General features: G+C 45.8%; 1 long non-coding RNA gene across 1 annotated transcript; it reads right to left on the reverse strand.

The window, feature by feature from the left end:
- Positions 1 to 9,687: 9,687 nt before the first annotated feature.
- Positions 9,688 to 20,278, reverse strand: LOC141372896 (uncharacterized). The gene is made up of 4 exons (XR_012378417.1): positions 20,134 to 20,278; positions 19,621 to 19,715; positions 12,406 to 12,789; positions 9,688 to 9,999 (listed from the first exon to the last, which is right to left on the reverse strand). It is a non-coding gene; the product is annotated as an uncharacterized lncRNA (long non-coding RNA).
- Positions 20,279 to 23,741: the final 3,463 nt, after the last annotated feature.

Consider the following 23,741-nt stretch of genomic DNA (forward strand, 5'->3'; position numbering starts at 1 on the left):
AGATGAAAAACCTATTTTTCATGACCCGAGCCTAGAACCAAATTCTTCTTTACATAGAGACACCAAGTATTGCTTGCACAGTTTTAATATACACTGAGTTGTCTAGGGATTGAACTTCGGTGAAAATTCAGGGAAGACTGCCTTTGTTTTGTTTAGAACTTTGCCTTTGTTCACAGCTTTGGAAACACATTATCCAGGGCAATGCTGCTCACAGAATTTCAGTCTCCAGGACAATATCTATGTGTCAGTCTGCATTTGTAGCTATCCCAATAGCAGCGATTTTATATCTGACTACATCATTATGTTTATCGGTGTAAATGTGCCTGAGCCTTTATATATTAAAATACATATGATTTTATTACCATTTGCTCTTCTTTTATTTCTTTTTTATATCAGAGTTAAGAAATTCATTATACTGTTGTTGAGTCATTTATATTATTCATGGATTCTATTTCAGGAAAATAAAGGAACCACTTAAAACTATTTGTTACAAAAAGAACGTTGGGTCTGTTGGGGTTGGGAACCTTGGTTGTACGTTCTTCAATTCTTCCATTGGCCCTTATTACGTATTGTCTAGTAATCTTGGCTATATTTTTAAGAGACCATGCATAGTCTCCCCTACTAGATTACAAATATTCTTAGGGTAGGACTATGTTTTATGATCTTTGTCTTCTAATCACCACTTAATGCACCTGTTGAGCACCAGGTAATCGGTCACATGGCTATTCAGAGGACAGCCGCTCCCTGAATTCCTTTCCTCAAATATTACCGCCTTCCTACTGGGTGCTGAGCACTGGCAGCCTGGCTACAACTGCCATTAAGAAAGGGCTGAGGGGCACCTGGCTTGCTCAGGTGGTAGAGCGTGCAACTCTTGATCTCAGGGTTATAAGTTCGAGCCCCCCACGTTAGGGGTAGCAATTACTTAAAAATAAAATCTGGGGCACCTGGGTGACTCAGTTGGTTAAGTGTTGGACTCTTGGTTTCAGCTGAGGTCATGATCTCACAGGTGGTGAGATCAAGCCCCACGTCAGGCCCCGCACTCAGCAGGAATCTGCTTGAAGATTCTCTCCCTCTGCCCCTCCCCCCACTCATGTGCTCTTTCTTTCTCTCCCTCTAAAATAAATAAAGAAATCTTTAAAAAAATAAATAAAATAAAATCTGAAAGAGAGGGAGGAAGGAAGGCAGGAAGGAAAGAAGAAGGAAGGGGAGGAAGGAAGGAAGAAGGAAAGAAGGAAGGAAGAAGGGATGAGATGATGGGAATTTTCATGGAAGGAGGTTTTTCATAGGAAGGAGTTGGGGTTTTGGGCGCTAGAGAAGTCGGTGATTTTTCAGAAAGGGAAGCCAGGGGCTGAAATAAATGTGATCTTCTTCAAAACTTTGTCAAAAAGAGACTGCCACCATTAACCAAAAAACGGTCCCACCAAACTGTCTTCCTGGAAAACAGAAAACCCCCCATTTCCTCTGACTGCTCACTTCCTACACTCAGGTGAGAGGCCCTCGGGTGTCTTTCTCCCACCATCCTGCAAACAGTGCCCTAACATACTCCCAAGGGAGCATGTACGCATGGGACTTGGGGAGGATATGTGTTGTGACGAAAAATGCTGGGGGAGCCTGAGCTGACCCAGGGGGAGGGAGGGCGGGTCAGCAGGAAAACTGATGAGGACGCTAGAAAAAGAGGAAGGTGGGGTGTGGCCCAGAAGAAAAGTGACCACATGACACTAGACTTCTTTCCGCCATTGGACGGCAGCTCAGGCTCAACCAGTGGGCAACTCAACTTCTTCCTAATCTCCTGTCACTCACCTGAAGGTCACAACTGCCAGTCTGAGACACACAAACAAGGCTGCGGAAATTTGTCTTTCTGCCAGCAATGAAGACATTCTGTCTCCTCCCGCGAACTTGTGAGCCCCGTGACACACTCAAGGGAACCGTCTCCTCCCGCGAACTTGTGAGCCCTGTGACACACTCAAGGGAAGCTGGATGATCTTTTGGTCCGGCTGCTGTGCAGGCTGCATTTGCCTCTGGGCTTAGTGACTGAGCTGGTAAGATCTGGAACAATCTCTAAGAGCAGGGGACAAACTGGGCACGAGACAGAACATCAAAGCCGGGAAGAGCTTGCTCCAGCAACTTCCCTCTCAAGGTGCTTTCTTGTACCTCTTAATCACTTTTCCTGGAAAAGGAGGGAGCTGAAGAGAAGCACAGAGGTCACCCTGGAAAGGAGTTCCAGAATCAAATTATGTCTTACATCTATAAACCACACAATTCACGTCAGTACCAACTGACGCGCAGACACAAAAAGGAAAGCTCAATTAAACTAATGTGAGGGGGAAGGAAATTGTTCACTGAAGCCTGGAGGAGTACTGCCTGGCTGAGCAGGGCAGTCCAGACCTGTCACAAAGAGGTGGGCGGAAGGGCTCCTCTCCCATTGACCCAGGGCACATGGACATGGCTCCCTTCCTCGGGCCCCTCCAGGACACAGCTGCCCATCATGCCTTCAGAATGAACTCCATTTGTGCTGAAGGAGAACAGGGGAATGGTACTTTGGCTTAGAAGTCACCTTAACCGAGGAGAGCGAGGTAATCTAAGAATTCTGGTGCTAGAAGGGACTTTAGATCATCTCATTCACACTCATCGTCTTATAGGTAGGGAAATGGCGGCCTCGAAAGGAAAAGAGATTTGGGCAATCCCTGGTAAGTTCTCAGCGGAGCTGAGTCTAACATACAGCTGACTCCTAGGCCCACCTTCCTTCCTTCTCCCAGTCGCCTCCCCAGAGAACATGGTGGCTTTCCAGCTTGTTGCGGTTTTCTGAAAGCCCTTGAATTATCAGAACTCACATTCACCTACACTGATTTTCAGCCCCCTTGCTGGGGCTGGATGGGGCTACCATCCATGCCTCACCATGAGGCTCAAAGACCAGTGGGAAGGGGATTCTTGCCCGAGGTCCATGGTGGACTGGGAGAGACAGACCTTAGATTCAATGACTTCTACCACTCCCTAGAGAACTCCATTTTCAAGTTTGGGTGGGGGGATGGAAACTCTTAGGGGACCCAACTAGTCATTCAGCAGAAGCTAAGTCCAGCACGGGTGTAAGCAGTTGCAAACAGAACTCTTGGGCCATGGTTGGCTCTGCATCCAGAAGTTATGATCCAACCATAGAAAACAGCATTAACTTGAACACCGGGTGATTAAAATAAAAACTTAAAAAAAAAAGGAGAAAGAAAATAGTAGTAATCTGCCAGGGTTGTATACAGGTGATATGTCTCCACCCTGACAAGCTTGCTGCCAAGGGGAGCTGTTGCCATAAAAGCAAGTCTCAGCTCACGCCAAATGTCATCAAATGCAGGGAACATTGTTAGATAGTGGACAAAAGTAATCTTTAAAAAAACTCATTTGTGTGGGTGCCTAGGTGCCTCAGTTGGTTAAGCGACTGCCTTCGGCTCAGGTCATGATCCTGGAGTCCCGGGATCCAGTCCCACATCAGGCTCCCTGCTCAGCAGGGAGTCTGCTTTTCCCTCTGACCCTCCCCCTTCTCATGCTCTCTCTCTCTCTCATTCTCTCTCTCAAATAAATAAAATCTTTAAAAACAAAACAAAAAACAAACAAAAAAAAACTCATTTGTGGTTCTGAAGAGATTTCTCTCTTTTCTTCCTGCAACCTTTCCACCAACCCCCAACAAAAATCAGCAGAAACACCCAGGCAAGAGGAGCTGCTGTCTTGGGCCCTATCCTACCCTTAAGGTATACCTACTGGCCCTCCTTGGGGGGCACCCTTTCTCCCACAGAGTGATGAGTCACAGGGCCCAGGAAAGGTGTCCACCCAAAGCCCATACCTCACCTTCCAGACCATTCTTTGATACCCAGGCTCCCCAAATTCCCCGCCCAAGGGTCCTAAACCCATCTCCAGATCCTGCACAGGCCTCTCCTTGGGGTCTGAGTATTCATTCCGTAGGCCTAAGGGGACAGCTCTTCATAGAGAACTGGACATATGGGCTAGGGTGTCTTTAATGTGTGAAATAGAGCTGAGGTTGGGCAGAGAAAGGGAACTCCAGGGAGCAGGCAGAACTCTGAGGGGTCCAAGAATTCTGTATTCATACTTGGCATTCTGGGTCCCTCTGAAGTTACATATTTTCAAGGCAAGTGGATAGAACATATTCTATATTATAGTTTTTTAGCTGGATTTACAGCTTTTAAATATTTAGATACATGGTATGTGGTTCTCCATTTGCACTCTTGCCCCAGCCTCAAATTTTGGAGGCTTTTTGAAGCATACACAGAGACTGGGTTCCTTTGATTAGATGGTGGGGAGAGAGGGGAGAGAGGTCTTATCCTTTGAGACATCACACCAGTGGGCTCTAACCCTCAGCCTTATATTGATGGCATAATTATCAGACTTGCTGATATTAATTCTTTATTCATACAAGACAGTTTGTCCTATTATATTACTCCTAACCAAAACACATACCAAGAAATCTGCAGGTTCTACTAAATCAAGAATTATTATCACAGATCTGTACTTCTGAAACAAATAATGCAATATATGTTAAGAAAAAAAGAAGAAGAAGAAGAAGATAGCAGGAGGGGAAGAATGAGGGGGAGTAAGTCTGAGGGGGAGACGAACCATGAGAGACGATGGACTCTGAGAAACAAACTGAGGGTTTTAGAGGGGAGGGGGGTTGGGAGGGTTGGGTTAGCCTGGTGATGGGTATTAAAGAGGGCACGTACTGCATGCAGCACTGGGTGTTATGCACAAACAATGAATCATGGAACACAACATCAAAAACTAATGATGTGGGGAGGGGGGTGGGGGGATGGGTTAGCCTGGTGATGGGTATTGAGGAGGGCACGTTCTGCATGGAGCACTGGGTGTTGTGAACAAACAGTGAATCGTGGAACACTGCATCAAAAACTAATGATGTAATGTATGGTGATTAACATAACAATAAAAAATTTAAAAAACTAATGATGTAATGTATGGTGATTAACATAACAATAAAATTTAAAAAAAGAATTATTTCCAGTACTTTTTATGCAAATAAAGCACCCTAAATTGTTGACAGAGACTAGAAGGAATTTACTTGTTTTATCCATGAATTAAACCACCCCAAAGAGTTAGAGTAGATTAGGATTAATTTCTTCACACACACATTACATTACTCATGCTAGAGTATTAAAAAGTAAATGGCCACAAATACAGCATACCAGTCAGCCTCCCAGGGTTCCCAAATGTTCCTTAACTGGATACGCCTAGGATGGTACCGTGGGCAGCAAACCCTGGGGTGAGGAATTAGCCCAAGCCCAGGAGCCCAGAACAAAGGGCCTCCCTGGCTTTTATCTTCTCCCCTCTAGAAGGGCCATGCCAGCCCCCAGAGACAATTTATATCACTGTATCAGGCAATAATTTGACAAGAACATCCCCCAGGCCTATATCCAGTTTTGGGATTCTAAAATACATACTGCACAATATTTATGCAATCTCTCTTTTTTCTTTGCCAATGCTACATGTTAAGCAACTTCGCCTTGTCTGCTCTTATATTACAGGACCTAAGAATTTTCTATTCACATCCATTTAGGGGCTTTCCATGGGCCAGCCTGGCCATGATCCACCACATTCTTATTTTCCAACTCTTTGCTTAGGCTTCACATAAACTTGGGATACCCTAATAATTGTTTTTCAACATTCTTGAGAATTCATAGGAATGCAACATGAAGCCCAAAAGGCAGGATCAGAACTAAAAGCTATGACATTAAAAATCCCAGGGTGCTGGAGCGCCTGGGTGGTGCAGTTGGTTAAGTGTCCCACTCTTGATCTCAGTTCAGGTTTTGATCTCAGGGTCATGAGTTCAAGCCCCATGTTGGGCTCCACACTGGGTTTGGAGCCTACTTAGAAAAAAAAACCCAGGTTTCTATCCAAAATCCTCGAGGAAATCAATTAGAATTCCAGGTAAATTAATTGGAAGAAAACCTTTATCATGTAGCAATACACAGTAGCAGGTACAAATTTTAGTCTACAGATATGTACATTTTTCTTTATTTTTCTATAACACACCCAATTTCTATCTCAGCCTTCATTTCATCAGAAGCGTCAAAACTTTATCTCAACCAATTCAGGGTTATATCTTTGTTCTAATGCACTAAGGGGTGTGTGTGTGTGCATACATTTGAGGGCCTCTAGTATTCTCTTTTCTTTTTTCTTTCTTTTCTTTTCAAGGTATAATTGACATACAACATTATATTAGTTTCACATATACAATGTAATGATTGTATGTATTGCAAAATGATCACCTCAATTAGTCTAGTTAACCTCCATCAACACACATAGTTACAGGATTATTTTCTTGTGATGAGAACATTTTTTTAAGAATTTATTTATTTATTTATTTATTTATTTGAGAGAGAGAACACGAGCAGGAGAGGGGTAGAGGGAAAGGGAGAGGGAGAGGGAGAGAACCTCCATCAGACTCCGCATTGAGCACAGATTCCAACAGGGGATTTGGTCCCACAACCCTGAGATCATGATCTGAGCCAAAACCAAGAGTCAGACACTTAACCAACTGAGCCACGCAGGCACCCTATGATAAGAACTTTTAAGATCTTTTAGCAACTTTCGAATACGCAATACAGTATTATTAACTATAGTTGTCAAACTGTACATTACATCCCCAGGACCTATTTATTTTATACTTGGACGTCTGTACCACCTTCGGCCATTCCAACCACCACACACCTCTGGCAACCACCCGTCTATTCTCTGTATCTATGAATTTAGCCGTTATGTTCTTTTTTTATTCCACCTGTAAATGAGCTCATGTGCTATGTGTCTTTCTCTGTCTGATGTTCACTTAGCAAAATATGAGGGCCTCTAGTCTTCAGTCATCTGTCCACATTGACATCTGCTGAGGCACCATTGTCCATGCCCAGGGCAGCTGAGCTGGCCCTCACTTCCACCCACTCAGCCCTTTAAAAGCCAGCCACTCTTTTCTTTCCCTCTTGGCAGCATGGGAGTTGTTCTGTTGCTCCCAATCCATACTGTGGCCCGGAGAACTTTGTGTGGCTTTCTCTACAGCCCTACCTGCCCAGGCATACCTCAAATCCATTTCCCTATGGTCTTGCCACCTTCCTGGGGCTCTGCCCTAGAAGTAAAAAACAGGTCACCCTCTTTCTCTTCTCAAACTAATTGATGGATTCCATCAATGAGTTCCATGCCCATGCCCCTGGGACATAAAATCCCACCTGCAAGAATCCCTTAATGACTACACAGTTTTACTTACCCTCTAAGCCACCTCCTCCGCCAGAGAAACACAGGGTCTGGGGACAAGGACCTTCAAATGGAGCATCGTGTATTCCCAAATCTCTGGCATATATTGGGGTCCTTCCTTCACTGTCAGGGCTAAGACTTGAGAACCCCAAAACCAGTGAAACAGGCCTTTATATCTCTGTTCTCTGTTGAGCATCCTTCACTGAGGCAATGAGCACACACCAACCTGCTCAAAGCAGCAAGGAAAGGTGGGTGAGAGGGTTAGGAAAGAGTATTAGGAAGAGAAAGTTCAAAATTAATACCCAACCATAATAATAGCAGAATTTTAAGTGTTTCCATATTGCCCTTGACAGAATTCTCTTTCTAAAATACAAGTAGGATTATCTGACTGTTCTTTTTCCAACCCTTCAATGGCTCCTCACTGCCCACGCTGGCAGTGCAAGATCCTCTCCATCTAAGAAGTGAGGGGCCGGAATCATTGAACTATTTGTCTGGGAAATCTATCATTTGCATGTGCAGAGAAAGCAAATATTCGTGTGGAATATCCAACCCCTGAAACATCAGGGCCTGGGAAGAAAATGAACAATTTTCCAAACATCTCCAAGCCCTGATTCTGACCTCGACTTGAGCAAAACTTCTGACCTAATTTTGGAAGATCTTGTTTCATTTCTTAAATCAAATATCCTTATCCCTCTTGCACTGTGGCTGCTCTGGATCAACCCAACAAGAACAAGAGCAACATGAAAAATACCGTAAGAATAGTTCCCATATCGGCCTGCTCTCCTCCTTTCTCCCTGCCAGACCCTGGGTTCTCTTCTCCAAACCTCCTTCAAGAAGCCTTCCTCTGCATCTCTGACCTTATCCTAATCATACCATGGCTCATGTGAGTAACATAGGTCCTGTCTGTTACAGTTAAATGTGCTCATGTTGCTTTTTCCTGTCTTCTTTCTTTTATTACCCTATAAACTCTCATGGAGAAGGTCTGTACCCCACCCCCCAATCTAGGCCGCACTCTAAGCACTTAGCACAAAGATCTGCACAGAGAAAATTTAATTATTTTTGTCATTCGATTTCTGGGTCTCCACCCCAGCTCCTGGGTAATCATTTATCAGCAAACAAATTCGTTATCAGAAAAACAGCCAAGGTTTCCAGACTGGATCATTTGTATTTCCACTGCTGGAAAAAACAATACACACCTCTTGACTTGCAAAGAGGAATTTCAATAGAGGCCCGTGGTCACGGCGTCACGGGTAGGTCTTGCCTGAGAGTTTTGACGCTTGTAACTCTTTGACCTGGAAAGATGAATCGACTTGTATTTTGAACCCCTAGGTTCCTTTAGCCTAAAGGCATAAAAGTCAGACAATGCGATCGGCATAATACTGGCAACAACAACAAAATGCATATAGTCTCTGGCTGAGCAGCCACTGACATGATTCCTAAAAGCCAAGTACCACCTCACACCCTGCAGCATTCAGGATGGGCTCAGGGGTGGCTCAGAGGCTGTGCTTGCCTTGCCCGTCCCAGGCATGGCCCTATTCAGGGCCAGAGCTGCTTCTCTCGAGGTTTCCACTGATGCCCAGAGCCTGCCTCTTCCGCAGGAACTGCCCCACATCTGACCTCCAGGTCTAGGCCTGTGAGGCAGCTAAGAAAGGAGGAAGGGTCTTGCCCCTGGCTTCTTTTGGTTGCCTACTCCTAGGCGGGCAACTTCACAAGGCAGCCCAGACTGGGGAGCTTTTTGAGGGAGGGGACATTTTGTCACAGGGCCCTCATACCTGGTACCCTGCTCCTCCAGAGGATAAGATGTCCATCAGCTAGAGATAAAGCCAGCTCCGTGTCCTCCTGGAGCGCAGGAGGGGCCCCTGAGAGCCCTTTCCTCCCACTCCAGCATAGGCAGGCCCTCTGGAACAGGCATGCCATGAAACACTCGCTGGACACAGAGAACCAACGCGCCAGGAGTACCATCTCCAGGGGAGCAGAAGGGTAGGAACCAGGCGGCCTGACCACTACCCTGTCCTAGAGGAGGCAACCCAGAGGAAGGGGCCCTAGGAGAGGGTGCCACACCTCAGTATCAGGGGTGGGGGTGAGTAGGACCCCAGGAGGGTGCCAGACTTCAAGGGGCCATTCCAGCGTGGAGGCCGCACCTGGGCCAACCTCCTGCAGGTCGCCTTGCCCTTCTCTACCCCGCCTTGGGTGCATGTGCCCCACGTCCTCTCCGCCGGGCTGCTGAGCTCTTCCTTTTCCTCTGCCCGTTCTTGTTCGTAGAAAAGTCCCAGCCAACATCTCTGTGCACCTCCCACAAGAGAGCACCAAATCTCCTCCGTAACACTCTTCAGTGTTACATTCACTTTCAATTTTACTGTCAAAATTCTTTTCCCTGCCCTCATTGCCATTCCCTTCCCTCCCACCCCCTCCCAGCCTCTCCCCGGAGGAAACAACGAGCCCCATGAGCCACACATTCGAGCTGCCCTCGCCGACCCCTTCTCCAAGTGTCCAGGGACATGTGACCATCTGCGATCTCCTGTGGGGTCATCATCCGGTTCAAACACTTGACCAGCAGTCCGCAATAGCTGTGGCTTCCACTCTCCCCATTCATCCTGGGCAAGGGCAGACCTGGCTGGTTTCGGAGAGCCGAGATTCTTCCCTGCCATCCACAGTAAGAGAGGGCCAGGCACAGCAGAGGTAAAAGTTCCAGTGGACAGTCCTCATCTCCCTCTGGCCAAGAAGGGGTGCCCAGCGGGGACCCACTACCTAGCAGGAGAGAAAATAAGGCTGAATGTCCCCAGAAGTTATGAAGTCAAAGGAATAATACTAATGAGCAGGCGTTGAGCTCTGAGCCCCGTGCTAAGTGAATATGTTCACTGAATCACCACAATAATCCCGGATGTGAAATGCAATTCCCATCCTCCCAGGCTCAGAATGGCTCCATAATTTGTCCATGATCACACAGGCCAAAATGGAGAGGAGAATGGCTGCAGGCATCTCCCCTCCTGTAATTAGGTAGGATGGGCTCCAGGAACCGGAAGAAAAAAGCAGGACCTGCTTGGCATAATAAAAGATCTGCTGAACTGGCCGGAGAACTCCAAGGAAGAGGGCAGTTGTTAAAGAGAGAGGAGGCCACCCAGGGAAGAGAGAGCAGGGTATGATACTGACGATGACCTGTTAGAAACGGGTCTGGGGCTGACTTATTGGCATGTTCTTGTGCTGGGTAAGACAGAACCATACTTCCCTTCTGCTACCCCCAAACCTTCAGTAAGAGTCAGCCGAATGTGCTGACACCACCTACTGTAACACTAATGAACAGATGTAGGTGTTGCTTGGAGAACAAGAAAAGGGAGTAATGTCTGGCATGACAGGAAGCAGGGTAGAGAGAGGGCAGCCGCCATGACTGGCTGGACACTGGACCACTCAAGAATTTTTTTTTTAAAGATTTTATTTATTTATTTGAGAGAGAGAGAGAATGAGAGATAGAAAGCACGAGAGGGAAGAGGGTCAGAGGGAGAAGCAGACTCCTGGCCGAGCAGGAAGCCCGATGTGGGACTCGATCTCGGGACTCCAGGATCATGACCTGAGCCGAAGGCAGTCACTTAACCAACTGAGCCACCCAGGCGCCCCTGGACCACTCAAGAATTTGACCTGAGCAGTAACTGGAGGGATAGGGAGGCCACGCAAATGTAAATGCCCTGGGAATCTTTGAACGTGCTGGCAGGAAGCTTAATTCCCCCTGTAATTTGGGATGGAGGCTTGAGTCATTTGATGAGGACGTTAAAGAAAAAGTGCAATTCCCAGAAAGCTAAAGGATTTGGAAAGCCTCTGGTTTGCCTCGTGCAATTCTCCCCCTGGAGTAAATAGCTCATTTTCTCCAAGTCATTTAAGAGGTCTGGAAGCAAAAGCCAGGGGCCTGACACAGGGTGTGACTGGCCCTCTATGCTCCGACAGCTTCTCTTGAACGGAGAAATTCTACCTGCCTTCCAACTCCATCCATTTCTGCACAGATCTTGGTCAGAAAGTCTCCAGGTGGGATTTCCTATTCTGTCTTATTCCCCATGCCAGGGCAATCTAAACCTCTTTCCTGGAGAACAGCAGTGTTACAAGTCCTAACTCTGAAGTCAGGCAGCCTAATTGTATGACCTAAGCTTCACTGGGATTTGGTTTCCTTCTTTGTAAAATGGGTGATAATAATGCCTATTTCATAGGGCAGGTGTAAGGATTATGGGGGAAAAAAAGAAAAGAAAAAAGGTAAAGTATCCAGCTTGCAAGAAAAACTAACTGTATTACTTTTATGGTTTTGCCTCAGTTAAAAGGGACACAGATCGTTTTTCTTAAAATGTAGAAACTGAAGAAAAATTTCAAATTAAGTTACATTGTGCAACACATAAACATTACTAAAGTTATCACAAGAAAAGTATATGCATTTAACAGACTAGCAAATCCTAACAGGTTATTTTCTCTATTATATCATTTCAATATAGATTTACATTGTTAAGTAGTGTTCCCCAAAACTTTTATAACCTATTAATTAAGTACTTGGATACTCTCAAGACATAACTTAAGAAAATAACAAACTATAATCTAGCTGTCTGCATATTTTGACACACTATCATTACTTGGCATATTTTTAAATTAAAAACAATGCTTATTTTATTTCTAATCACAAAAGTCAGCCTGTTTATTGTAGAACATTTTAAAATAAAAAAATATAAAAGAGAAAATAAAAATTGCCTGTACTCCCACCATCTTGAGATATTATTAGCACTTTGATCTATCTCATCTTTTAAAAAAAATTACTCATCAAGGGGAGCCTGGGTGGCTCAGTCGTTAAGCGTCTGCCTTCGGCTCAGGTCATGATCTCAGGGTCCTGGGATCGAGCCCCACGTCAGGCTCCCTGCTCAGTGGGGAGCCCGCTTCTCCCTCTCCCTCTGCCGCCGCTCCCCCTGCTTGTGCTCGCTCTCTCTCTCTCTCACTGTCAAGTAAATAAATTTTTTTAATTACTCATCAAAATAAACACACTTTCACTGAATGTTATATAATGAAAATTTTCTATTTCGTTATAGCTTTAAAACGCAACGTCCATACTTGTATAATATTCCACAATACATCTATAACACAATTTACATAACTATTTTCACATCTATCTGTATATCTTTGAACACTTACAATTGAAGTATTTTTATTTTATGTACACAGAGCTGGCATTGTTTCTGCAGTAAGGTAATATCTTGGATGATCCATTCAAGGAAGTTCACTTCATCCAACTTCATGACGGGAACACTGGGGGCACATACTGATGCTGTATTTCCGGGTCAGACTGTGCCGGTTTGAGCAGATGTGGCAAAAAGGAGAACCTTGGCTGAATTTTTTTGGATGCTCCTGGTGACCCATCTTGCTTTCTCCAATGTAAGGAAGCAAAAGGCCATCCAGTTGTATATTTAGATTGCCTCTAATTGTTTCCAATTTTCATGTGGACAAACATCTCTCTCTATATAAATCTGTACGTGCTTTTCTGATTAGTTCCCATATTTCTTCAGATCTCCTAGCAACCTGTGGAGCAAAAAAGATCAATGAACAATTTTGCCCAAATGACAGCAGTTCAGCTTCTCCACCCCTCCCCCACACAAAGGAAAGAACTGGACAGTCTCTTCAAAGTCTCTACCAGTTTCTCTTGTTGCTGTTGTTGTTTATCTTACTTGGTGTGAATATTCATAAATTTTGCTGAAAAAAATATTAGTATGTTTGAATATAGGGTGCTGCCCCAGAGCCATTTAGAGATATTACATTGTATGTCATATATATATACCCTATGTCCTTACTAAAATTCCAAAATCTGACTCTCACAGTTTCGGCGAAAGCGATCATTCTCAATCCTGGATCAATTATGATGATCAGGTGAATGCTAAAAAACAAACAAACAAACAAACAAAAAAAAAAAACCAGTGATGTCCAGGCCCAGACCTACAGATTCTGATTCAATGATTTCCCCCAGTTTTGTTTTTTTAATGTGCTTTTTATTTTGAAATAACTATAGATTCATAGGAAGTTGCAAAAAGAGTTCAGAAAAGTCATGTGTCCCCTTAGTTTCTCTCACTGGTAACATCTTGTACAAAATCAATCGACACTGGTACAATCCACAGATTTCCCCAGTTTTACATCTACTCAGTGTGTGTGTGTGTGTGTGTGTGCGCAATTGTATCATGTGTAGATTCATGTAACGACCACTACAATCAAGATACAGAACTGTTCCATTACCACAAAGACCCTGTGCTACCCCATCTTCCTCACTGCCCCGTCCTTAGCCCCTGTCCCCACTTATTGTTGAGTCCCCAGGAAGTATCTCACAGAGAACTCTCAGACATGTTTTCGCACTCCCACCCGCTCGCTGCTGTCACTTCCTACAGAGCCAAGGAAGGCCTGGTGCTTCCCCTTCTGCTATCTCTGCCCCCAAGGTCTATGTGCTACTGCCCAGAAGGCAGCTTCCAGGAACCCCCCCAAGCCCACAGACCTTAGATATGCCAAATAGGACTGTGATCTGTGTCATTGACTCAGGATGCTAAGAAAGAGAGAGACTGCCTAGTCTCCAACTGCCTGCCACACTTGTCACCTGGGGTCCCAGAGCAGGTTTGTATCTGCCGGAAACACACGTCCCTACCAGATCTGACTGTTGTTCCCTTATCTTTGGAGGTCAGATCTAAGCCCTAGGGCTGGGCTGGGCAGACACTACCTTCCTCTTTTGCTCTCAACCTCTGTCCCCCCGGGGTGTGTGGGGGGGAGCTCTGTTCAAAGCTTCTCCCTCAGAGTTTTCAGTTACCATAGGTAAGTAGATGTCTAAGGGTTTGCTGCACACAAATTCATCAGATGCTACCAGGCCAAACTGCAGAATCCCAGTTCAGGCTTGGCTGGGAGCCCCACTCCTCTCAGGATAACTACAACAGCATTAAAAGAAACCGAAATTGCCAACTTGATTTCAGGGATGGTCATCACTTTAGTACCTCCACAGTCTCAGTCAAAAGAAAGCTTTTACTGAGTCTAGCTTTGGTCAACATGTTTGATTGTTTAAAGAGGCTAATTACCCTCTCAGTCCCCTCCCATCTAACATGAGATGTGTTCCTGGTAATTAATTTGTAGACCTCAGCATTTAAGTTACAGACTAGCAGAGGTGGGGTGTGACTTAGGTGGGAGAGGAACTGACATCACCCAAAGCAGACACAGGGACTCTGGAACCTTCTTGCAGGACAGGAGAGTATGTTTCAGGTAGTGGAAGAATAATTGCAAAAGCACAATGTTGCTATTGTGTGTATTCGGACATTAACGTAAGTAAAAGGAGGATGTGCGAGGAGCCTGAGGTGGCTCAGTAGGGTAAGCCCCAGACTTTTGATTTCAGCTCAGGTCATGAGGGTTTTGAGATTGAGCCCTGCCTGGGGCTCCACACTGAAAACGGAGCCTGCTTAAGATTCTCTCCCTTTCTCTCTGCCCCTGCCCCCGCTCTCTCATGCACGAGCTCTCTTTCTCTCTCTCTCTCTCTCAAAAAAAAAAAAAAAAAAAAAAAGAGTGTGTGAATGTTGAGTTGGGAAGGAATCAACCACAGTGGCTTTTATACCTTGTGACCTCAGCTAAACTGGAACTGTGTTTCTAAGAATTCCCTTCCCTGTATAGCTCCAGGTTAGGGTTGGCAACAAGAAGCGCTTTGCATCAGATGATTTGGAAGGAGGAAGTGAAAGAGTAGCTATCTTCTTACTTCCTGAAGGTGCCCGCAGCACACGAACATTGTTGCCGACTGCCGGCTTGGCTGGGGAGCGCAGAGCAGCACCCAAACCACAGCCTTCCAGCTCCTGCCAGGTCTCCGACCTCCTTTATCAGGTCCGCAGAGTCTCAGGCCAGGTGTGAGTGCACCTAGCTCCAGGGCAAGGAATGCCAATGAACTGCAGGATCTAGGCTGGAGTTGATGAGAGGTGCAGGTTCCAGTTTGTCCTTGTTCATACCCATTCCCAGCTGCTTCCCTTGCTGCCCCACAGCAACTTGAGGCTCAACCCTAGACACAGGGCCAGCCGCGCACAGAAATGGCCACCCCCAGCTCCTGCAAGTGCGAAGGGAGGCCCCGTGGACACTTCATTCTCTGTCACACACAGTGGTTCTGCATCTCTAATGGGACTCTGACGGATAGCGAATGATGTATTGATTACCTCTCAGAGATGCTATGACTGATTGTACTTGGAATTTGTGGATTGAACAGAAGATCAGATTTTAACTGTATATTGACTGGGTGGTGGAAAATGAGCAAGAAATAAAAATGCCCCATGGAGATGCATGGAAATATATGTTCTCTACTCTGAAAAACAAATCCTAGGTAACACGGGGGCCCTTCTACCCTGACACTCAAATATCCTGAGTGTTCTTCAAATAGGAAGCACCTTTACTAATGCTTAATTATTCATTTGACAAACTCTGTGTTGTTTGCCTCTCAGAGATGTCTGCCCACACACTATGCCCCAAATGGACTCAATCACATAGTAGCTATGATAAAACAAAACAACAAAAAAACAAACAAACAATTGCTCAGGTATTTTTCTTCCTCCCATCCTAGCCTTGACCCCAATCTTCTTTCACTTTAATTTCATCTCCCAAACTCCAAACTCTGGGTTCTGAGGCCCTGACTCAGATCCGTGCCTGGAATCTACTAAGTGTCATGTTCATCCATGTGCAGCCTGATATTTGGACCTCGGTCTTCCTATGGACTCTTGCTTGACTTGGTCCTTTAGGCCCCAGCACCCCCCAGGATCTTGGCAAGAGCTCACAGCTCCAGCTCCTTCCAAAGTCAGCTTCCACCTTTGACTACCTGGATGGTGCTTCCCAGTGAGGAGGAGGTGGTTGACATCCCAGCACCATAGTCAGGAGCCAACAACCCAGAGGGGGACATAAGCCACATATAAAAAGACAAAGTAAGCATCCAAGAAGCTTTGAGGAGAACACAGTCTCATCCATCCAACCCAAGGTAATCAGGTGAGTCCTCTTAGATTAGGTGACATTTGTAGGACTGGTAAACATTTAGCATAACCCTGGCTATATTTCAAGGTCCAGGAGATGAGCTGGGAAGGTAGGGAGGGGAAAATGCTTCAGACAATGGAGAAAACCAGACGACTGGAATATGAGATCTTGCAGAGATAAAAACAAACAAACAAACAAACAACAGTGAAGTGATTAAAATAGTGCAGAGAAAAAATTAGGACAGACAACCAAATTTCTATTTTCTATTCTAAAATGAACTAGGGAAACCATAATCACCAAATACAAGCCTCCTGTTTGTTAATCACTTAGAACTTGTCTTTCACACTTCTTGCTGGAGCAACAAACACCTGAAGAATGAAAAATAAATAAATAAAACCAGATGAACACAACATGTTAGTCGGTTGCCCCCAAATTAAGAGCACACCGTTTCCACAAGAATGAGAGAAAGGTCCCAGCTCTGCAGCTTTTGGCAGTTCTGGGAAGCACAGCACATCTTCTGGACTCGATGAGCACTCTTGACAGGTTAAGTTGGTAAACACTGCCCAAGAATGCATTTTTGAGGGGTACCTGAGTGACTCAGTTGGTTAAGTGGCTGCCTTTGGCTCAGATTGTGATCCCGGGGTCCTGGGTTCAAGTCCCGTGTCAGGCTCTCTGCTCAGCGGGGAGCCTGCTTCTCCCTTTCCCTCTGCCTGCTGCTCCCCCTGCTTGTGCTCTCTCTCTCTCTCCCCTTCTCTCTCTCTCCCTCCTTCCCTGTCAAATAAATAAAATCTTTAAAAAACAACAACAAAAGAATGTATTTTTTAACCTGATAAATAATATTAACAACTTCTCTAGTAAGACATACAGGGAAGAAAATGGCTGAATACATTTCTAGTATACATAAACACAGCACCACATCTTTCTGTCAGCTTATGGCAGTGGAGATCTCCCTGATTTAAAAGAAAAATTGTTTTTGAAAGAACCCCAGCAAAATCACCATTCCCTCTAAAAAATTATTTTGACTACATTTCTACAGGACAGGTATGGTCCTCATAGGATTCTCCAGATAAAAGGATAGAACAAATCTGAAATATTTGGAAGCTTATCTAACGGGTATTATTCTAGTCGATACATTTGGAGTAAGTTCCCCACTTGCTCCCTATATGTAAATCAACTCCAGCTAGGAAGCTTCTTATTCATGGTAATGAAACAGTTCCTCTCAGGTTCATCAGATTAATTAGAGATGAATTATGTCTAGACTTATTGTAGACCCGTCAAAAGACTGTCCTCCGCCACAGGAGAGCCAAATCATGACACTCGTGATCATAATATCATGCTTCTGAATCGACTGGAGCAAAGTCATGGAAAGCCCTGGGGCACCTGGGTGGCTCAGTCAGTTAAGCATCCAACTCTTGATCTCCACTGAGGTCTTGATCTCAGGGTAGTGAGATCAAGCCCCAAGTTAGGCATGGAGCTTCCTTAAGGAAAAAAAAAAAAAGTGATGGAAAGTCCTAAAAATGGAGGAGACATGGGAGTATTTTTCACATGTGACCAGTATAAAGCCAGGATCCACATGGTTCAGTCTAAAAGGGGTATGATGGTGAAAGAAGTACAGCCCAGCAGAAAAAAGGAATTTCAAAGACTCAAATTCTTTATTGGGAAACCATGAAGAGGAGGCGCGTACCTGGCGCAGAGCACCATTCCTGAGTTCTCCTTCCTTCTCCACCCACGTTACTCCAATCTGCTATTCTCAGGCATCTCTCTCCAAGCCAGCCTCACATTGCGTCTTTCCTCGCCTGACTTCCTCTCTTCTTTCTAACTCCTGATTATGTACATTCATACAACCCTTTTCCCAGTGATTAAAAAAGGAATAAAAACACTTCCTCTTTAGGAGGGGAAAGGAGGGAGGACACTGGGCAGACCATGGCAGCATTATTTTCGGCTATCTGGGAAAGAGGAGAGCTGCAGACATTCCCACATGATAATCTTTTTTCTATGGAGCACCCTCCCTGCCAGATAGAGATAAGAGAACTTAATTTATACTGAGACCAGGGGTAGGGAACCCAATTCTGAGACAGAAATGAATCCAGGACCACGCACACTGATAAAAACGTATCTTTCAACCATCTTTTTTTGGCTGAGAGATTAGGAGAGATTTTTATTTTTATTTTATTTTATTTATTTTTATTATGAGAAATTAAATATAAGATATAAAAGAGTTAATATAAGATAGTAAATAGCTTTGAAAATTAAGATAAGGCAACATAAAGCCAGACTTCATAAATGCAACAAATAAAAATAATATCCTGGTGTGTGTCCAATTATATTTCTTCATTTTAACAGTGTGAGTAATAGAGATTTAATGTGAGGTCAGTTGCAGGTGGGTCAGATGAAACAATGTTCTCCCTTGTGTAAAGGCTACACCCTAACTCCAGCATGAAAACACGGACAGTTCATCCCTCATAAACCCCAGGTACTCTGCCCTGCTCTTGGGGCCACACCAGTGTTCCAATATCTGTGAAGTCAGCTTTATCATTTTTAAAGAAAAATCATAAGTAAAATGTTGTTCTTATACAGGCACCATGGGGCGCCAGATGGGGACTGGGATGGGGCAGAACCCCATGAGGAATGAGCATGATGGGCTCGTCTGCTCAGCTTGGCAGGAGCATCAGAACTGGCTGAGGAGAGAGGCCTGGTCACAGACCAAGGGTTGGAACCCCAGGGCAAATTACTGGAAGCCAAAAAAGTGTGGCCAGAGAGAACAGCAGGACCCTCACAGCCTGACGTGGCATTTCCGGCGTGCACTCAGGCGGATTTTCTCATTTGTGCGGTGTTGACGTGATCTGAAGAGTGGGCCCAGGACCTGGGGTATGCGAGGGATGAACTGTATGGTGTTTTCCATGCTGCAGTTAGGGTGTAGCCTTTACATGAGGGAGAATATTGTTTCATCTGACCCGCCTGCAAATTATCGAACATTGTCTCTATTACTCACACTGTTCAAATGAAGAATATAATTGGATAATTTCATCTGTAAAGGCCTCCCTTACATAGAGTTCATACACCCCTCTGTGAACTGGGGAAGCCAGGGCAAGATGGGTAGAACTGTGGGAGTAAACACGACCTTCCCCACCACCTACCTCCCAGAACAATTCAGCACAGCACTAGGCTTCACAGGCCTACAAGCTCTGCCCCATGAATAAACTGACAGAGCTCACAGCCCATAGCCACAGACTTCATCCTCAAGCCAACAAGGACTTCATCCCGGAGGGATAGTGATGCTTCTGCTGATGATGACAATATATGTAAATAAATGTGGTTTTAGTCTGCTCGGAGATGCTATAACATATTATCATAGACTAGGTGGCTTAAACAATAGAAACATTTATTTCTCACAGTTCTGGAGGCGGAAGTTCAAGATCAAGGTGCAAGCATGGTCAAGTTCTGATAAGAACCCTCCTCCTGGATTCCAGCCACGTTGTCCCTGGGTCCTCAAATGGCAGAGAAAGAGAAAGAAGAAATCTCTCTTGTCTCTATCCTTATATAAGGGCACTGATTCCATTCATAAGGATTCCCAAAGGTCCCACCTCCTTAATACCATCACATTGGGGGTTAGAATTTCAACTAATGGACTTGGGGGGGACACAATCTTTCAGTCCATTACACACACACACACACACACACACACACACACACCCATACAGGCCGAGGACTCTAAAATCACACAGTGTAGCGGTCAGCAACCTTCTCCGGTCGCCTGCTTAGCTAAGCAGGGTTCTAGATTAAGAACAAGAGTTTTGGTTTTGTTTTTAATCACAGGACACTGTGCTTTGATAAAGAGGTTGCCATGGACTGAAGAAGACAGCCTCGTGATACTGCTAATTCCATAAATCTGAGAAAGCCACTTACCTGCTCAGACTTTCAGTTTCCCCATCTGAAAATCCACCTTGTAGGGTTTTCATGAATATTAAATGAATGAATAAATATATGAAAAGCAATTGGCCAGAAGCGGCACCAAGTGAGAGTAGAACTGAGAAAAATGATTTGCTTGGCTCCAACAGATGTTCTCCACAGGTGAAAACTCAGGTTAGTGAGAAAGGCAGCGGCTGGTTGATAAGAAGCAGCCCTCAGCTGCTTGCCGACAAAGTTTGATTTTGCAACCTCGGGCCCTTAGAAGCTTCTACAAGGGGACAGGCAGTCACAGGGCATCTCGGGAGTGTAGCCTGCAAGGATGCTTGTAGAACACTCAAAGCTTGTTAAAAAGTCCCAGGCTGATCTCTTCTCCTGGATTTCCCCACCCCACACCACTGAGCGATTACATTCCCAAGGGAAACAAAGAGGCAATTCTAAAGCACAACGGAGGTGCCCAACTATTCCAGTGGTTTTTGGGGAGCAGGGAGGCGGGGACGGGGTGTGCTTCCACGCGAGCGTGGCTGGAACTGATCGGAAACCGGACCGCGTGCACCGAGCAAGTTGAGAACGATTTGTCTCCAGCTTTGGTAAATAGTGACATCATCTTTTGGCATTTTAGATATTCTATTGTTTACTTTACAAAGACTTTTGCCATTCATTCCTTTTCTAGGTTTGATAAAACAGGCCTATTTCCAGCCTGTATTAATTGAAACTCTTGAGTCAAGGAGGCTTATGTAACCCATCGGAGAAAAACAATTTACAGCGTGATGGAAAGAGAGCCCCAGCCTGGAAGACGGCAGAACCAGGCTCCAGGTGGCCCATGCACGAGTGGGGACCAGAAGCAACCCCTGAACACGCTCCAGCTTCCACTTCCTACCTGTGAGACTAACTGAGCCATCTTGAAGGTTCCTTTCAGCCATGAGAACTACAGGACTTGGGGACACATGAACCCAACAGCTGATTCTACCCAGGGCTTGAAACAGTCACCTGCGGTTCCTCCTTCTTCAAAGGAAAGAGGATTAGCTGCCCTTTAAGACACAGGAATGCAGCACTTTGATTATTTTGGTGTCTGTTTTCACAGCCATTGAAGCTGAACCTTGCAGCCAGCCGGTGAGACCTGACTGGACCTCTCCTCTCTCGCTGGTAAAGAAGCAGGCCTGGCTGATACCCAACACCACAGAGGTGCCAGGCCCCCCACCAGACACCACTACAATTAAACGCCATCTTGTTGCTTACTGGGTGTGTGGCCTTGGTTAACCACAAAGCCGCCTGAACGCCCCATGGGCAGACCAGCTGGAAGGTGTTGCTTCCCGTCCAGCCCCTAACAGATAGGATTAGAAGAGTTACCTAAAATGTTAAGATGTTTCATTCCTAAAGCCCTGGCTGTCACCCAGAGGGACTCCAGGCAAGATGGCTGCACCCAGCTCCTTCACTCCTAGCCGAAACTGCAGTTACCTGGTGTCCTTGGGGCAGCATGGCGTGGAGAATGGGGAGTGAAACGAAAGCTTTTTTGGCAGTTAACTTAGGTTCTCTGAGCAGGTGGCAAAGGAAGAAAGCATTAGCTTTATTTAAAAGGGCAGCTGAAGTTCAGGGAGAAAAGAAAGTGTTGTTATTCTTAATTTTTCACACTCTCCCTGACCCCAGCCTCCATTCTGTAAATAGCCCAGGGTACCATTTGCTGCCAGCAGAAGTATATGGATACCTCTGGAAAGCTATGAATGATTTACAAGCCGGGTCAATAATTAAGTTGCTGGGGAATGAGTTCAATATATAACCAGTCTTAACTCTTTGAATTTCAGAAGACAGGCTCCTAGGACTGGCAAGAGAATAATGGTGGGAAAGAAAACACGGTTCACACAGATTTTAAATGCTCTGAGACAATAAAGTGTGTCAATCTGTTGTTTGAGAAAAGATGACAAGTACACAGTGTTTCCCATCTTGGTCTGTGATGATCTCCAGAACAAAGGAAACCTGGTTTATCGGTGAACGTACCCAAACCCACAGCTTCTGCTCCAGGTCTGCTCTGGAGTCAGTGGACCCTTTCCTTGGGGACCTCCTCAACGGAGCTTTGAATCGTGGTGGATCCAGATCATTCCTAAGGGAAAATCACCATGCATTCGTCTGGTGGAAGGGAGTTTGTTTTAGAGCAGCCTCTTTGTGCCTGGTCCACAGGGGGCACAACCCCAGTTGTGCCCTGGAGCCAAGAGGTCAAGGCTTAAAGCCCTGAGAGAGTCAGCATGTGCGTGCGCATAAATGTGGGCTAGAGAAGTTCAAAGAAGGAAGTCAGCCAGGCTTGGGACATCCTCCCAGGTGGGGCAGGGCTAGACGGGGCCTCAGATGATTGGAGGGGTGAGGGACAAGGCACTTCAGAGACAGACAATAGCTTCTTTCACACAATCATTTCGGCCACAGACCTATCCTGAGGCCTGTCTTCCATGAGCCAGACACAGGGCTAGACGCTGGGGATACACTCGTGAGAAGGAAGGAGAGTGCCTGTTATGGGCTAAGCTGTTTCCCCCCAAATTCAGATGTTGAAGCCCAGCCCCCAGTACCTCAGAATGTGACTATATGTGGAGATAGAGCCTTTAAAGAGGGGATTACATTAAAACGAGGCCACGGAGGCCATCTGACTGATGTCCTTAGAAGAAGAGGAAATGTGGACAGGAAGACAGCAGGGATGCGCGTGTACAGAGGCATGACCATGTGGGGGCACCGCGAGGAGGCGGCCATCTGCAAGGCAAGGAGAGAGGCTTCAGCAGAAGCCAAACCTACCAACACCTTGATCTTGGACTTCTAGTCTCCAGAACTGTAGGAAAATGCCTGTTATTTTAAGCCACCTGGTCTGTGGTGCTTTGTTAGGACAGCTCTAGCAGCCTAACACAGTGCCCCTGCCCTCACAGGGCCTGAGTGTGTTGAGGAAGACAGACAAGACACAGTTATGCAATCAAGACATTAGTGACAAGTGTGCCAGGCACCAGAAAGGAGAAGCACAAGGTGCTTTGGGAACACCGGAAGAAGGAAGCTGGGCAGAGGAGGCACCCCTGAGTCCCAAAGCCCAGCCTCAGGGGGCACAGAGCCAGGAGAGACCGGCCTGAGCCACCTGTGGAGTGATGGGAAATGTGGCTGACAAACCAGAGAATGCCAGATTGCACAGTCCTTGACATGTGCAGAAATACTCATGCTCCATCTCCAAAGCAGTATGGAGCCATTTTTGGTTTCTAAGGGGAGGAATGGCACCAGGAGAACAGTACTTTAGGGAGAATTTCCTTGCAAGCATGTGTTGATAGGGAGCAGGTCTCAAGCATGGAGAGCCGGGGGGTAGGGGTGGACGGTGCAGGGAGGAGGCTGAACCAAGGTGGGAGGCGGCGGCACAAATGTCGGAGAGAGACTGCGCATGGAAAGCATTCTGAAAAGTGACAGGTCTTAGTGATTGACAGGAAACTGTTTTCTAATCATCTTGTCCCTGTAGTGGTCCCTCGGCGATGCTGCTGACCTACAGAAAGGCCCTTCAGAGACCCGTCTCCAGGGTCAAGTGGTTGCCATGGCACCAAGTTTTGTGCAAGGGGCATAAAGACCAAATGGGGAGTTCATCTCATGCCTTCCGT

The sequence above is a fragment of the Callorhinus ursinus genome, unplaced genomic scaffold (assembly GCF_003265705.2).
Source record: "Callorhinus ursinus isolate GAN/ISIS: 27379988/994484 unplaced genomic scaffold, GSC_fseal_2.0 scaffold6, whole genome shotgun sequence".
NCBI classification, from domain to species: domain Eukaryota; kingdom Metazoa; phylum Chordata; class Mammalia; order Carnivora; family Otariidae; genus Callorhinus; species Callorhinus ursinus.